Source organism: Melanotaenia boesemani, chromosome 8 (assembly GCF_017639745.1).
Source record: "Melanotaenia boesemani isolate fMelBoe1 chromosome 8, fMelBoe1.pri, whole genome shotgun sequence".
Lineage (NCBI taxonomy): Eukaryota > Metazoa > Chordata > Actinopteri > Atheriniformes > Melanotaeniidae > Melanotaenia > Melanotaenia boesemani.
Genome location: NC_055689.1, coordinates 32099279 through 32116899, shown reverse-complemented (window position 1 = coordinate 32116899; position 17621 = coordinate 32099279). Strand labels below are relative to the sequence as shown.

The 17621-nt window shown below is 38.1% G+C and overlaps 1 protein-coding gene across 1 annotated transcript in view; it reads right to left on the bottom strand.

Moving 5' to 3' along the window:
* basp1 (brain abundant, membrane attached signal protein 1) overlaps positions 1-8503 on the bottom strand; it is a 66184-nt gene extending 57681 nt beyond the window's left edge. The window contains exon 1 of the mRNA XM_041992862.1: positions 8332-8503. The gene's annotated coding sequence lies outside the window, so the exon portion shown is untranslated. The remainder of the gene's footprint in view (positions 1-8331) is intronic.
* Between the last annotated feature and the right edge of the window lie 9118 nt (positions 8504-17621).

The window sequence follows — 17621 nt, the reverse complement described above, 5'->3', positions numbered from 1 at the left end:
TTCCTTACTTCACACCTCAGCTCCTTTAATAAAAACCATCAGCTATTCTAGTGTTTTTGCTTAAAAAAAACTGAGCAGCGCTGTTAAGTGTTTTTTTTTTTTGACGAGCTTAAATCTGAATTACACAGGAAATTCAGAGACGGGGATTCAAATTGTGGTGAAAGTAGCAAAAGATAGTAGAAGTCAAGTTCTAATCTTGTCACTCCCCAAAAGAAAAAAAAGTAAAGGAAACGATGCAGCTTTCAAATCCTAAAGAATGATTAGTAGAAGCAGCATGTGTCAGCTTAGCTCTCAGGTGCGCTCTGTGATGCCGCAGAGAGAGCAGAGGCTCGATGCTTTAAGTACACCTCCATGATCAAAAGGTAACAGGATGCAGAGGAGGATTTGTAAAATGGTTGCCATGTTCGAGTGGCTGCCTCCAACCAGCTGCCTCAACTTGATTTCTGTACTTCATGAACAATAGCAGTGGCAGTAATGTTTGAATACTCGTGAAATTATTCAAATAACTGGAAAATAATTGCTGTAACAATTGTTGTGATGTAAAATTTTACATTTCTATTTCTTACACACTTCTATAGATTGAGGTTATGATAGTGGTGGCTAACATTGTCTCATCCCTTTAGCTTCACACAGATACAAGAAACATATTGAATATTTAATTGAAGACACAATTAGACAACACAATTTTAAAAAATGCACACTTCATATATTATGAAACACTAGTAACTATGACAGCTAGCACTGGGTATGAGGTTGTGTTTGATAATCAGCTACGTGATCCATGTCAGCTTTGAAAGTGCTAACCAGACATATGTGCACAGCAGGCATCAAATAGCACCTGCAAATCATATTTGCATTCAAGCAAATTTGCATGTGCTGACATGATTTTCATTCATTTTCATAAATGTATGAAAGACAGCTAAACGAATAAGGCAAAATATCTCTTTGACTTCTGGGTTGTATCTGCTCTTTTTATTTAAAAACTGAGACACAGGGATATTAAATGCATAGCAGGTGCATCCACAAGAACTGGATGAAGATGGGATGTAAAATTATCTCTGAGAAGCATAGGAACGGACAAAGAAAAAAGTACTTTAACTGACTCATATCGTGCAAACACAACTAAATCATCATCCCAGTGTGCTAAAAGACATTGATCCTACTTTTCCCTCATTTTAAACTTGGATTAGTGTTTGGTTAAACTGGACTGCTAATGAGTCACAACCATCTCAGAAGATGCAAGATTAATAGCTTTACTAGCTCAAACTGTGTCCTTGCTGCAGTTTGATCTCAGGGCTAGCTTCCTCTAAATATCCACTTGTCCAAACTAAAAGCGACACACTGAACGATGACAATGCAGTGAATTCATTGTTCATTTTATATTAGATTAGTGAGTCTATAGCTCTCAAGTGACCAAAGTGCAAAATTTAGTTTGTGCTTTGTAGCTCAAGGTTAGCTAATTGTAGCTAGCTTATCACGCTAATGTCAAGAAATACCTATAAGTGGGTGAAAAATAATTATGATAGTCTTTCTTGTGTTACAGTTACAGTTAGTAATATTTATAATATTGTTTATATTAAACTATATTACTGAGCTAACTGAGGGAATTCACTTTATGGTGTTTTTACTGTTAAAAAAAACACTTATAAGGTAGGAATTTAGCACTTTAGTAAAAAATAAATAAATAAATAAACTAGCTGATAGATTTCAGGCTAAAATAAGCAGTTACCTGAGTGAATTAGTAAATATGACAAAGGTTAAAAATCAGTAAAAATGACTACATTTCCATTACTCTAAACCAGGGGTGTCAAACTCCGGTCCTCGAGGGACACGAGGGACACGCCTAAAATCAAATGGATCCAACAGCTTCTTGTCAACTTCTTCACAATAACCCATTAATTTCAGTCAGGTGTGTTAGATCAGGGAACCAATGAAAACCTGCAGGATACCGGAGCTCGAGGACCGGAGTTTGACACCTGTGCTCTAAACTGTCACCTGCATTTGCCATTATAAACTGTGACATGCAGACACACTTGTGAAATTCAAGTTTTCTACTTCTATTAGCCAAAACTTGCAGGATGGAAGAAGAGGAGGGTGGCTTTTAACCATGAACTATAGGTCAGGATTAATCTATCCAACCCAACACTATAAAAAGTTTTTTATAACCTGCAACTGATTGTTTAGCGGAGAATACATGATTTACCATCACATCACATGAACGCTGCTCTAAACGCTGCTGATTTAAACTTCTTGTTTAAATATATAATATATTCTACGAAAAATAATGTATCATATTTCATTATTATTTCTCATTTTACTTTGAACTTTTGTGGCTTTAAAAAATACATCTAATGATCAACCCCATAACACCTGAATTTATGTACAATCGTATGTACAATATATAAAAACAAAATAAATAAAAAAAAGGGAAAGGGAAAAATAACAAAACAGGAAATGACTGGAATAAAATAAAACGTAATTAAATTAATCATTGACTAGATAGATAGATAGATAGATAGATAGATAGATAGATAGATAGATAGATAGATAGATAGATAGACAGATAGATAGATAGATAGATAGATAGATAGATAGATAGATAGATAGATAGATAGATAGATAGATAGATAGATAGATAGATAAATAGATAGATAGATAGATAATTGTAGACAATTTAAGACCATAAAATAAAACCTGGAAAGGCTGAAAATGTTTAAAAATGACACTTGAATGTGTCTAAAGTTGGTATCTATGTTCTATGCCATGATGACAACGACGATGGCAGCAGCAGTCCTGAAGCTTCACCAGTCCCACGGCACCTTTGTCAACACAGATCAGGGCATTTTTAACAAGTTAATCAGCACTGTAGTCTCTCACTGTCCTCCTCACCTCTCTGCTTCCAGCTAATGAGCATCACGTGCATCCGGATGGCTTAATTGAAATTGTTGACACACATGTAACTGATTCTGTTGAGTGCTTTTTTTACACCGCTGCATGAAGAAGGGACCTTCTGAGGCCTTTGGGTACCCTTAGAGCAGAGAGAAAGCATGACAGTTTCCCCTCTCTCATCCATTTTGTCTGAAACATGCAAACACTTTCTGAAGCAGACAAGGTTCTTTAAATCTCTTCAACTTGCCGATCACTCACTTTCGGCCATGTTATCAATCTGTATGTAACAGGTGTCACTGTCTGCTCCCCTCTCTCTTTAACACACACGAGCACACACACACACACACACTGAACCGCTGTAACAGATGAGTCACTTTTCTATCCTCCGATCAGGCTGCTGTTTGTCTGCGTTCAACAAGATGAATGAACACAGTCGGGGATGGATTTATGACGGCCAATCAGCAGCCGGACAGAAAAAAAACCTTATTACTACAGTCCACTTGTTACTATGGAGATCTTTGTCTGCAGGTAGAATTGAACATTGCAGTCATATTGTAATGTGTTGTACATTATTCTGAATGGATATAGAAATGAATACACTGAATATGATGAAATAAATCAAACAACTGAAAAACACTGCAGGCTCGCTGTGGATCCCTTTAACTTTAGAGTCATGGCTGGGAAATGAAAATATACCTTTACTGACAATAGAGTGTTTGACCAGAGAATAAGATAAGATAAGATAAGATAAGATAAGATAAGATAAGATAAGTGACACCAGCTGCTCAGACACACCACAAAACCACAGAATAAATAAATTAATTAATTAAGTTAAATTAATTTTCAATAAATAGCTTTAAAAATGTCATTAAAATGAACTTTAAAATGTAAAATTGTAAATTATATTATCAGTCTCCCTTAGAGTCTATTCAGTCCGATACCTTCCCAGTTCACTGTACCTGATAACCCCCAATCCCTGCCCCCGCCCCTCCAGGGAGTTGTGCATAGTGGTGGGCGGTTTGATCCAAATATCAATAATATTAATATCAATGTTGGTATCAATATGAACCGATACTACTATGATAACATTGAAACTTTATTATAAGGCTCGAAAACTGTCAGAAACTTCATAAATAAGGAGAATAAAGAGGATTTTGGTGGATTCGGTTCACCACTGTAACATGGCATCTACATGTCCAAAATCAGCTTCTCTCGCAGAGATGATGACAAATTTGTATTTTTATTATATGAATAATAATGTTGTTCATTCATTAAAAAAATCAAGGTATTCATTTACAGATTAATCTCTTTGTCTGTAGCCGTTTATTTACTTGCTATCAGATCAACACCAAATATTGCAGCATCCCTGCTTGTGCAGCCTGACTGCAGAGGGGACAAAAGACTTCCTCAGTCTGTCTGTGGAGCAGTTCAGAGACAATAATCTGTGGCGTAATGTGCTCCTACTCCGTGTGAAGACAGAGGGTGGGTGGTGTTGTCCATGATGGATCAGTGTTTTCTACTCTGTTACTGGCTCCACAGAGTCCAGCTTCAGCCCCATAACCATTATCAGCTAGCATGTCTTCCTCTTGATGGTACGTTCATTGTTGTAAATTGGAAAACTGGCTGAAAAGACTTATATTTCCGAGGAAGCTAACCTCCTGTAACATTAATAAGAGCTTTCTTTATGACTTCTTTTAGTAAATTATGTTTTTATGTTGGGAAAGAAGATTGTGGTGGATGAAAGAATGGGATTAATATGTTTATCAAGAAAACTGTGACCAGTATTCATCTGGTTTTCCTTAAGGTAATAATAGAAAAGACACACATCTTACGTCTTAAAAGCCATCTTCTTTATGATGTTTTTAATGGACTCTTTCAGGAAGAGACCTGTGATGCCATAATGCTCCACTGAGCGAGTTAGGAGGTCTTTTGTTCCAGAAGCAGTTAGATTTTGTAACCAACATGTTTAGCTTAGTGGATATTTTTTCTTCTGAGTTTTCCCTGTGGAGTAAATAGTTATCTTATTGTGAAATAGTGATGTAACTTTTGGTATTCTTCAAGAAACATGTTGGGAATTGTTACGATAAACAGTCAAATATTTAAACATTATCAGTGCAGATCTTTGTAACTGTAACCATGTATTTTGTAACATGTAGACTTATTATCTCTATACTCCTGTAACTATAGCTTTGTAAGTGAGAGTGCAGTAAAAAAGCCAAGCAATATTAGTGAGCTGCTGCATGAAGGTCCGTGGATAAAACCAGGGTTCGAATTACTCTGGGACTTTCAGGGAAGCGTTATTTTCGGGTGTGTAATGCGACGTCATATAAGTCATATGCATACATATATATATTAGTGTTTGGTAACGCGGTCAAAAACATTCTGCGAACTGTTTGCAGCTGATAAAATCAGAACCATCTTGTACAGAGACGGAAACTTCTGTTAGCAACCACGAAAAGCTGCAAATGAGGTGGTCTGAGTGTAGCGAGCTCACAGCACACAAACAAATAACGCTGCTGTATTCAGCGAGGAAAGAAATGGAACAGATCCCCTGTGCTGTTTGGAAACTAACTCATTTATTTAATTCAATAGACACATAGTGCTGACAAGTTAGTGCTTTTCCTTTTAAGAAACATCAGATATCATATTGAAAAATTAAAAGTAACCTGAAAGTGGACTATTTGTAGGGTTCCCCCTTAAAGTATCAGCTGAACGTCTTCAGGGGAGCTCATCTGCTTTCTAGGGGAGCTGAGCTCCCCTTAGCTCCCCATAAGTCAGCTATCATTAAAAAAATAAATAAATAAATAAGTAACACTTTTTTAAGCATTCGTAGCCAAATGAGCATAAGCCACAGGCAGAAAGCTGCAGTCATGATGCACGAACATTCATGCAAACATATGCAAAACTCAAGGAACGAAAATAATTGAGCAGCTGAAACATTTTGTGCTGGACCAATGTCGCTCTTTCAAGTTCAGAGATGAAATCAGGTTAAAGTTTGATTCTTCCATCATTCATACTGATATAAAACAGCTACTTAGATAAACAGCAGAATGTTTGACATCAATCAAAGGAACCAACAAATGATCTATTTTGGTTCTGTTTCTGTGTTTAAAAGCAGATGATGACTGCTTGTAATAATGGTGCTTATTTACATTTAAAAGTGGTGTCCTGGGATATTCCTAGATTCTGACTGTTTACCTCGTAATGCAGCATGTAACGTGCGTCTATTTATTGTTCTACATCAACACTACCATACCTTTATCATAATGCAGCATTTATGTAGCATCAGTCTGCCAACTGTTTATGTGGGTGATGATTTTTGTCTGCCCAGACTTTTATTTCTGGATGGAGAAATTCAGTCTGAAAATAACCAGATGTGGCGACTGTACAAAGTTAAGTGGTCAGTGATGCTGAAGAAACACTCATAAAACTTGTGATTTGACTCAAAGCAATTTTTTTTTTCATTGTCAGTTAAAAATAAGTCTGTGCAACAGTGATTTAAGGTAAAAGGAAAAAAAAATGGCTTTTTTCTTTTATAAATGTTGATTTACATTTCTTTACATTAAATGACTACTTTAGTTTTGATATTCAGCTAATTATTTGCTAAAATATGGACCTTTTTCCTTTTAAAGGTCTCATTTACATGTACCGTTTGCCTGGTCTGTCACTGTGCCTGGCCCCCCCATCAAAATATTCTGGACTGCCCCTGTTTATATGAAGTGAGTTGTTCACTATGAATTTAAGAGTTGAGAAATCACAGGAATCCGTGAAACTGTCAGGATACTGACATCAGCTTCTCATCGGGTTTTTCTGAAAGACTTCAGCTAACCATCATTTATTCATCTGTGCTGACTGTTTTTTTTTGTTTGTTTGTTTGTTTGTTTGTTTGTTTGTTTTATTTTTATTTTTTCTTTTTGTTTGTTTTTTGTTTTTTTTTTTCTGAAAGTACTCTTCAGTCTACAATAAAGCAGAAAATTGTGAAAAAAAATCCAGCATAACACATCATTTCATACCTTTTAGTGGTGATTATCATTATAATTAATTGCAAATTCATCCCTGTACAGGCTAAATAGATTACACTAAATGATTCCAGCCCTTCAGTGCAGCATCAATCTGATCCACTGAGTAAATAAGCATCTATAACAGTAGGGCTCCATTCACACACACACACACACATGATTTCCATCCTCATATTACCAAGAAATAGGGGGGGGGGGGGGGGGGGGGGCACAAAGACACACTTCGACATCATCTTTCTGCCACAAAATGCATCACATGTTGGTTCAACAATCTATTTTCTCTCATATAAACCAATAACCCCCCTTTCTCTTCCTCCTCCCACTCCTCTCCATCCTATTGATAGGCAAGGTGGCATCTCTCCCATCCACACCCTACATCCAGTGCGCATGCGTGCCGCGGCAAACAAAGGACGAGGCAATTAACCGACGGAGGAAGGCTAATAAAGTTTCACTCGGCGCAGAAATCGCATCCACGTTGACGCATTAATGACAAAACCGAGATAAAATTACACAAAATGTATATGAGCCGCCAAGGCGGTGGAGGGTTTGGGAGGAATCAGCTGCACCCTCAAGTCTCCATCATTACCACCCCCGATTCATCCCACGCACGCTCCCCCAAATCCCCAGCTCTTTCCTCCTCTTCATTCTCTTTTTCCCTTCTCAGTGCAATAAAAGGAAAATATGAAATCAATAATTCATCTAAATCGTGACATAATCTGGTCAAAGACGAGATATGGGTCTGTGCGCGAGGTGCACGCATACTTAAGGTGTCACATCTCCACACGGACAAAGAGGTGGGCGACGGGTCTTATTCCTGCATGTTCATCTGTTTACTGGATGTAAATTATGAGTGGAAAATGCCCCACACACTCACACACACACACACACACGCACACCCAACCCCCTCACCCTTTTCCTCTTTTTGGCTGCGTGTGGGAAAATAAATTCAACTACAGCAATCAGTAAATAATAAGTAATACTTAATAAAGAGCGAGAAGGTGGAAGAAACGGGAAAAGTATTTTTCCTTCAGTGAAGGTGGAGAAAACAGAATATCTGCGTCTGAGCGCGTGTTTTTGTCTGGACTGCACACACCCCTTTTTTTGTTGAGCTCGTGCACGTCTCAACGCTCACGGAAAAGGAGAATGGAAACAAACTTAATTTGTCAATTTTCTAAATTCCTCAAAACTCAGTTCCCCGTTTTCTTATCTTTTCTATCTCTTTCTGTGTTTCATCCCGATCTTTTGTCTCATTTCCAGCAATCAGCCATGCAGCATGCGCACGCTTCCTCAAATGGAGAGATGGAGGAAAAGACAAAAGGAATGAAGAAAAAATGTCATGAAAATAGCCAGACAATATCCAAGAGAGGCGAATTTTCTGGGCTTTGGAAAAGGAAGAGAATTTAGGCGGCGGAGCGGCTCTTACCGTGTACACTGAAGTTCCGACGATCCCTCTGCTCTCCTCGCAGTTTCAAGTAGCGGCTGCTGCGCGTGTACGTGTGTGTGTATGTGTGTGTGTTGTAATTTTTTTTCTTTTTTTGCGGTTTCCCTGCGCGCCCAGCGGCTTGTGCCTGCTCCACCGTGCGGCTAGATTCCACGATCCTCCACCTGCGCGCACACGCATCCATCCGTGCGTGCACGCGCGAGCATTGTGCACACAGAGCAGAAGCGCAATTTAAAATTTTCCTACTGAGGAAGACAGATTCATTCATTACATGATGGGAGTAACAGGCAGCATTAGGATTTTCTTGAAATCTTATTCAAGATAATAAAGACACTGATTTCTACTCGTTTGTTTTTTTGTTTTTTTTTGTTTTTTTTTTGTAGATGTAAAACAATTAAATTTTCCAAGAAGTGACAAAAACAAGCTTTCCAAACAAGGAAATGTTTTGCATGGAAAGATATTTTGGCTGTTGCATGAGGAACGTGAAACGTCTCCCTTTCTCAGCAGCAAATATTTACTCAGATCTTGAACTGCTCACTGAATGGGTCTGCGTATTGTCCTCGGGAATGAGTTATTGGACACAAGCTCTAGTTTCTGCATCTGCGTTGATTTTGTTGCCTCCTTGCGCCCCCTGCCACTCACAAAGCACACTTCTCTGTCATAAATGCGACCCGTAGGTCAGCTGGATGCACTTGTTGATGCAGATTGGTGCAGTTAGAACTGAAGAGTAATGGTACCCTCATTGCTGCCACCAGTAACAAACAAACAAACAAACAAACCAACAAACACAAAAGTCTCCCTTTTAAAAGAAAAATACACACTACGTAAACTGTGCAGAGATTCAAAAATGATTTATTTGTTCCTGATACCAAAACAATAACTTTATCTAACAAATGCATTCCTGTTCTAGTGTTTATTTTTTCAGCAGTTTACACAAATTTATGACACTGATCTGCAATAATTGTTGTTAAAATTCGTCAAGCAATTAAAATGTGTCTAAAATTACTTTGTAATTAAACTGATTTGGTGCTTTTTGAGTTTCTGAGTTTACATTCTATTAAAAACAATTAAATGTAGGATTTTAGGTCTTTAAGTTAACAGCACCAACCTGCACTACTCACAGACGGACACTAGGTGGCGGTGTTTACAAATAATTGAGGCCTCATCTTTGTTCTTTGGAACCAACTAATTGCAAATAAGTTTATCTGAGGTGAATTTGTGCAATATTTATTTATTTATTTATTTAAAGATTAATTTGTTATATAAAGATGAAGGATAAATGCTCACGATCTACACCCCCCTCATTTTGCATCCTTTCATTTACAGTTATGCTTTTCATGGAAACTTGCTTCACCCTCATCTCATTTGAGAGAGAAATCTTGCACACTTTATTAGAGAATGTAACATTTTAAATTTGACTTTGTGCTGCTTTTATCCATCGAAAACCATAAGCTCAGTTTAAAGTACATTCCTAATTGATTTTAGCATAAAAAATACCACTGGGTCAAAAAGCTGCTTGATGAAGAAGCCGTTCATTTCTCAGCCCCAAAATCAGACTTTAAACAAAACATCTGAAATTTGAAGTTTCCTCAGTATTTATCATCATATCTGTGTTTTTGTTTGTGTTGTTGTTATGGTCCTCAACATTTTCCAGTTAAAAGTAATGGTTGCATGTCTTCAACACTAACATGAAAAAGCAAACATCACTTCATGTCTGCATAGAAAACACACATGCTGCTTCTGGTTTTAATAGGAACTGAAAGAGGACAATTTGATTCTTAAAAGCAGGAAACTGACAAGCAAAGTTTAACTAAGACGTGTACTGAGATGCATTTTGTTATCAGCATCTGTTATCTGCTCTGGAGGGATTCCCAGGGTGAAGAGCAACTTAGTCCAAAGCCCTCCTCCCTGCAGCAGGAAGCATGTGGGGATTAAGGAGAGGTCAGTTTGTTCTAGAAGATGCTGTGTCTTAACCTAACCGGCCGTACCTGACCCCTTTGCAGACCTGTTGATAAATCCAGCATGTTCTGAGTTGATCCCATCCCTCCAGATCCCACAGCTCTCTTTTAACTCCTAACATTCAGTCCTGATGGCACTAAATACACAAGCCTCAGCAATGTTTACCTACCAGGGACAGCTCACCCGAATTGAAGCAAACCTCAGTAAAGCTGCCGGGTTCTGCTCGGTTTAAAGTTTAACGGAGGAAAGCCGGAGAAGCTCAATCAGTGAAGGTTCAGGGCCAAATTCTTACTTTACCTGATGAATTACAGTCAGCTTGATCTACCCCTGCAGAGTGGTTTCTGCATGGCGAGCTGGTGGGATTTTATACAAACAAACAGTAAAAGGAAAGAAAATGCAGATGCAGAAAACATCTGTCATGTCTGGCAACTCTTAAGAAAGTATAAAATAAGTTTATTAAAAAAATAATAAATAGATAGTTTAATTGAAACTTTTGTTTTTAAATGTCTAAATAAACTACAAATGTGTGTACTCTGGTTTATTTAATTTGAACCTTTTATTGTTTTGAATGTATTTTATCACTGCATCATTTTATTGATCAAAAAGTTGGTCCCAGTGAAAAAATGGTTAAGAACCCCTGAGCAGATAAATAATATTACTTTTGTAATGTTTGTTTTAAGTAAACCCTTTAAATAAAGTTACTGCCTCCTGAAGATGCATTTAGTGTCAAGCCTATTGCTTTTATGCAGACTGGTAACAGTGGTGTTGGAGTGGGAGAATCTTTCACAGTTTAGTCCCTTTATGGAAAATCTACGACAACACCTCCTCACTTTTAATCTTTGTACTATTTTTCAAGTGTTTGCAATGTTTTTCTGTCTTTAAGAGACTCGTTGTACCTTCACAGCTGGTCATCTTTATTTAAGACAGACATGCAGTCCTCCAAACACGTGGCTGATTGGCTGAAAGTCAACTTGACACAACCTACTGCTACAGCTCCAGTGGGGGCGACAGCAACCGATTTCATAACAAAGATGACAAATAATGAGGAGACATGGGTAAACACGTCCCACAGCAACCTCATAGCACCTCACCTCATCATTTTTCAACATTTATTTTCCTCTCAAAGCAGATCTTTTCTTCAGTCTTTTCCACCGCTGAGCAAAGCTAAAGCTGCAACACAACCACGAGGCTCACAGCTCAGATCATCCTAAGACCCGTGTGGTAGCAAACAGCTTCACGTGTAGAGGTTCGTTTGTGGTGCTTCAATGAGAGCACCAGCTGTTCTTTAACCCATCCGTACCACACATCATGTGGACGGGACAAATGTTTTACTTAGTCTCCCTTCCTAATACCTACACATGCTCTACACCAGTGGTTCCCAACCTGGGGTCTCGGACCCCCCCAAGGGGTCCCCCAAAGAACACAGGGGGTCCCTGAGGCTTTGAACATTAGAGCTATTGTGACTAATGTCCACAAATTTTCCCTGTTTTAATGAATAAAAGTAAGGCTGTATGTTAACTGTATGTAACTTTGGCTTTATCAAAGGATAGGACTCCACCAGAATACATTATTTATGGTGAGAATCTTACTTATGAAAGCTTAAATCCAAGAATGGTTTCAGCACAGGGTGGAGCAGGGGGTCCATGGCATTTTAGTACATGCATGAAGGGGGTCCCTGAGGAAAAAAGGTTGAGAACAATTGTTCTACACCATTAGCTAAGCTAAGATTTAGGCAAAAATAGAAGGATTTTAAGGGTTTAATTGGCCTGGATGTTGTTACCTTTAAACATTATGATCTACTATCTGGTTGTTAAATGAGTGGTGATTTCTCATTGGGTCTTTCCTCCTCCCTCAATGTTTCACTGATACGCCCGACGTCGTCTCCAGAGGGTTCAGCGGTGACACCATCTATCCAGCTGAGGGCCAGACTCTCTCCTTTCTTTTGCTTTAGAGCCACTGACTGCCCTCTTCAGCAGCTCTGGAGATCTTCCACCGCCTACTGAGGGCCTTTTCCTCTTACTCCAATTTCCAGCAATAGCCATGATGTTGAAGTGGCAAGAAAACCCTGCAACCTACTTCGACCGGACGTGAGTCTGAAGCTTTGAGGCTTTAAAAACAATAAGTGAACATGTTATTGTTCCCTGTTGTTTGTCAGTAAGTGGTTGAGATTTCTGTTGAAATACACTTGACTCTAAGTAAAACTTTATAACATCCAAATAGTTGCAGGAGGATAAGAAATGTCTTTTCTTTGCTGGGAAACTCCTCGCTGTCTTCCTCTTCCTTTCCATAAGAGGTTGAATAAAGATTAGTCCAACTAATCTTCTTCATCTTTCCCATATCTTTTGTTTCTTTATGTTTCACGCTGGATCTTATCAGTTATCAGTGCAGCGTGACACCAGTTAGAGGAAGTCTGTTCAGGCCTCGCCACAGTTCTAACAGACAGAAATGTCCTTGCTATCTCACATCTTAAAGAGAAGTCTAAAAGGGTCACAGGAAATGTTTGTGTTCCTCTTCCTGTTTTGGGGAGATGCTGGTAAAGAATCTGTTTTACTGTAGATTTCAGTCTGTCACAGTGTCTGAATTTGATCAGTTTAGTGAAACCAGGTATTTGTTTTTTTTTTAATAAAGGAAAACATAAATAAGTAACAGAATAGTTAGAAAAAAAACAGATTTTTCTCTCGAGAAGATCTAAATATGTTCACCTAAACTAAAACATCTGATCGCTGACGTCCTCCAGCTGACGACTAGCTTATCATACAGCAGTCTGTTCTCCTTTTACTAGTTAATCTATGCAAACATGCTCTGTAGCTTTTCTTTATTTCACTTTATTTTTAGCAGGAGAGGTGTCTAGGAAAGGATCTGCAACAAGCGAACACAACTCCTACACATATGTACAATTTATACGTTATAAGCTATAAAATATATTTATAAAAAATAGTTAAAAACATTAATATCTTATTCTATGTACTTATAAGTTCATTAAATTTGCACTGAATTCATATTACTTCTCATATCAAACCTTATTTTGTAAGTAAATTGTTGTTCATTTAATTTAATTGGTCTAAACTTTCCTCAAGCTTTCAGCCATGTGCCTATTTTTTAGGCCACTGCCCAAAAGCTGCATACCAAAAATAAAATGAGTATATCTCTGCAAGTATGCAGTCTTTTTAAATACTTTTGGAGTCATAGTAAAGAAAACGCTTCTAAGATTTGTTAAGATGTGTCATTTTAAGTATGTGTGTTACCAGTGAAGAATGAATGATGTTCCCCGCCTGAGGGACCTCGGCTTTTAAAAAGGCTGAAGGGAAAATAAATAAATTAAGACACATTTTCTCTGAACTTATCATTCCTGTAATAAACGTATTGTAATTTAACAAAAAAAAACTTATCTTATTTAATCCACAACAGGATATTAAGATAAATGTATAGCCTCATACCAAACTCTATTTATTCAGATTATAACTGAATTTTGAAATCAGAAAATTTAACACTTGATTAAACCTTCTGAAGTCTGACTAAAAAACAAAGGACTAAATTTTTATTTAATATTTTTTACTTTAAATCTGATATCTTTATTTGCCCTTTTCACAAAATGTAGAAATAAATAAATTCCATACATGTACAGTTTATAACCGTGTGATGTCAGAATTATTGTAGTGTGAAAAGCATCCACCAGGGGGCAGAAGACAAGCCTCAGGTTGTAAACAGCAGGATTTGGGACAAACTTTTTAACATCAAGTGATGCAATAGGTCTCAGAAACTGCATCAAATAAGATACATACAGAATTAAAAGGTTCAAATAAATTAAAAGATCATTAGATATCTTTTATAATCCAATTTCTTTAAAGGCACAATTTGATTTTAATGTCATTTAAATATATAGATATTATTTTATATATTATTTTCTACATTTTTTATAAATTTTATTTTATAAATTCATTTAAAAGAATTAACATAATTTTTCATCTAAAAACAAATCTGTGTTTTATAGTTTTATAATATAATTTATAACTGGTTTATAATTTCCCTTGAGGGTTTTACTTCATCTGATTTAGTTTTTATTTAATGGCTTGCTTTATGTGGAAATTAGCCTGAATTAGATTTAATACAAAACAACAAAAACCTGACAAACGGAGCAGGCTACAACATGCAGATTTACGCTAACAGCTCATTCTTTTAGCATCAAAAGAAGGATCAGTCTTTGACTCCAAGTCAGCACCTACATGTCAACACCCAGAAATCCTTGACACCAAAGGTTGAGGCAGGAGGCGGAGCAGCAATCAGGTTAATGTGGGTTTGAAAAGGTGGGCGGAGCTCCCTGCTCCCATTAAATGCAGTTTGACCCTGAATCCTGAGGGGCTTAAAGACTCTTACAACAAGGAATGACTGCAGCCTCACCTCTGTTAATGGGCACTAATTACAGGTCAAGCATTGCTGAGGAGACATTATCCAGCCAGGTGACCTGTGGAGAGAGATTATATGGAGATGATAACAGCTCCGGAGACGCAATAAGCTATATTTGTTTAAGTGGCTCTCTCATGGAGATCTGCCCTCTGCCTGTAGGTGATGGTACAAGAACCACTCAGGTTGATCAGGAAGGCCTTATAAATGACAACAACATTAATATTAAGAGGAAAACATCAGGTGGCATCCAGAAAAACGTGGGCTTGGACTTTCCAATGAGACAACAAAAGCAAAGTCCAAACTTCTACTGAGGCATTTCTCCAAAATAAAGCAAACATTGGAAATAGAAACACCAGCTGTTAGCAGTAAATACCCCAACATGAGGATAGATTGTGTCTCTGCTCTTTCTGTGCAGCTGAGAGTCATGGGATTGACCACCGTGTGCAGCATTGTGGTTTTGATGTTGTAGAAGTTCAAGCTCAGCCCGGGGCGTTGAACATAAAGGCGTCACATTGAAAACATGAGTGCTATCTGAGGTACTTCAGAGGCCTCCTGCATCTCATGAGGTTATAAATACAAGCTTTCAGGCCAGGAAAGCAAAAACAGACAAGGAAAAAGCAAGTTGAGCTTTTTGTTTGGCCTTTCTAGGAGCAGTTCAAATGCCAACTTCATAACAATAATGGAAATTTATTAGGTATGAATATCCCAGAAATCCGTACAGAAGGTGAGCCTGAGGGTCAGGAGGCAGCAGGCAGGTTTGCTGATGTCCTGCCAGTCCAGTTTTAGACAATGGGGGCCTCAGGGCTGGAGTTAGCAGGGGCCAGGGGTCAGATGGTGGGTTTAATGGTTGAGGTGGAAAACCAGACAAACACACACACAGATGTTGGAATTCCATGTTGTTAACCTATAGCTGGAACGTTAATGATTGCAAACATAACTCTTTATCTAATTATATACAGGCTGCTGCTATGCTCCAGGTCCGGCTGTTGGATCTGAGCCTCCCTCCACGTTTGAGCTCCCAGTGAAATCCCAGTTCTCTTTTATTTGTAAAGTATACAGTCCAGCTATAGTCCCGTTCACATTTATCCAGTTCTAATCCAGTCCAGTTGATTACATAACACACATTTGTTTAACTCATAATAAGTGTGTTCACTAATAAAAAGCAGCCGTGCTGAGGAGACAATCACGTTGGGTTGAATCTTTGAATCTTCTCTTCTGTTCAGTCCTCCATCCTGAGAATAAATGTGGGGAGCAAAAACCTGTCAAACCAGACTCAGCTGATCTGCCTCTACGTAATTATTCCTACAGTAGCAGCAGCAAGAAAATTAACTCATTCATTAAAAAGTCAACCAAAGTTGATGAAATCAGCTGAAATCTTGTTCCGGCATAACTGAATCAAGCAGTTTCCTACGTTCTGAAACCACAAAACGTCTCAAGCTGATGTGATGAAATTTGTCATCTGAGCATTTCTATGGGATTAAATTACTTAGATGTTTTAAATACTGAAGCATCAATTGTGAAAGCATCAATTAACATGACAAAGCAACTCCAGCTTTTATTTTATTTTATTTTATTTATTTTTGACGTGTTTGATGCTCTCTGCTTTATTACATGGGGATCGTCATCATTATTTTACACAGTTGGAGGTGGATGACTGTATGATGAGTTCATCTTTTGCAGCTGTAGGAGATTTCTACAAACACCATGATGAAGACGATGTGATGCAGCTGAAAGATCAAGAAGAAGACGGTGAGTGGCTAATAATTATGACTGATGCAAGACAATGAAAATAACATTAACATCATTAAGCTGTTGGCTCTTACAATGAGAGAAGACCTGAACTTACATTTAAACTGATGACACAGCAACGTGGTCTCATGGTCCTTTTAGCAGCAGCTGCAAAACTTTTTGTCATTTCACACAGTCTTCATCAGAGCGAGAGTCATCACTGACATAAGTATGTCCTCATTTCATGTTTTCATCCATGAAACTGCAGCCACTGATGAAAAGATCAATAACCAGATGATGAGCTGGAACTGTTTAGGCAGTCACAGATGGTCCTGAATGTCTTTGAACATTTCTGCTGACAATAATTAAACAATTCAGGATTATTTAACTGCAATTTTATTTTAGAACATTTTTCACTGATTTCACCAAATAGCTTTCTTCTCCAGTTTAACCTCAACTGCCTTTTGTTAAGTTCTCTGTCCAGATGATTCCTCACTTCAGTAACGTTGAGGTCTGGGTTCTGGGGAGGATCCATCCCTCCATCAGACCTGTTCTCACAGTAGTTCTGGTGTTATGTTTCCCTTCCATAAGAACAGCTTCAGCCACGTTTCCATGGAGACCATTTCTGATGAGGCTTCAGCCAACAGTAGATGGATCAACTGACGGTCCAGATGCACCTCTCAGATCCTGGTTCAGGTCTTTGTTGGAGTTTCAGATCCTGTTCATCTGCTGTAAATAGTTTTTTTTTATCCCTGACTCTTCTTCTTTGGTCCCCCACGTGTCCAGTTTCTGCCTTTGCTGGTTTCTTTGCTGGTTTTCAGACATTAAACTGAAGAAATGGGAACAAATAATGAGGCTTTGTGGCAGGCTCCTGGTAACAAAGAGCTGAAAGATCCTGTTTAAAACTGGTTCTTTGCTAAGTTCGCTGTTTGATGTCAACACAAAACCTTCTGAAAGCCAAAAACTATTGATCAAGACCACAAATAGCTAAAACTGACAGCTGGGAGGAGAAATATGAAGAAATGAGGACTGGATGAAGACTTTTTAACTTTTCTACTTTATTTGAACCTGTTGCTGCTTAATGGAGGCGTGAAACATCAGGTGTGTGAGGCCAGTGCTGCAGCTCTGGGTCCACATGTTGACAGCAGGAGGAGTCAGTGAGACAACAGGAGCAGCAGGAG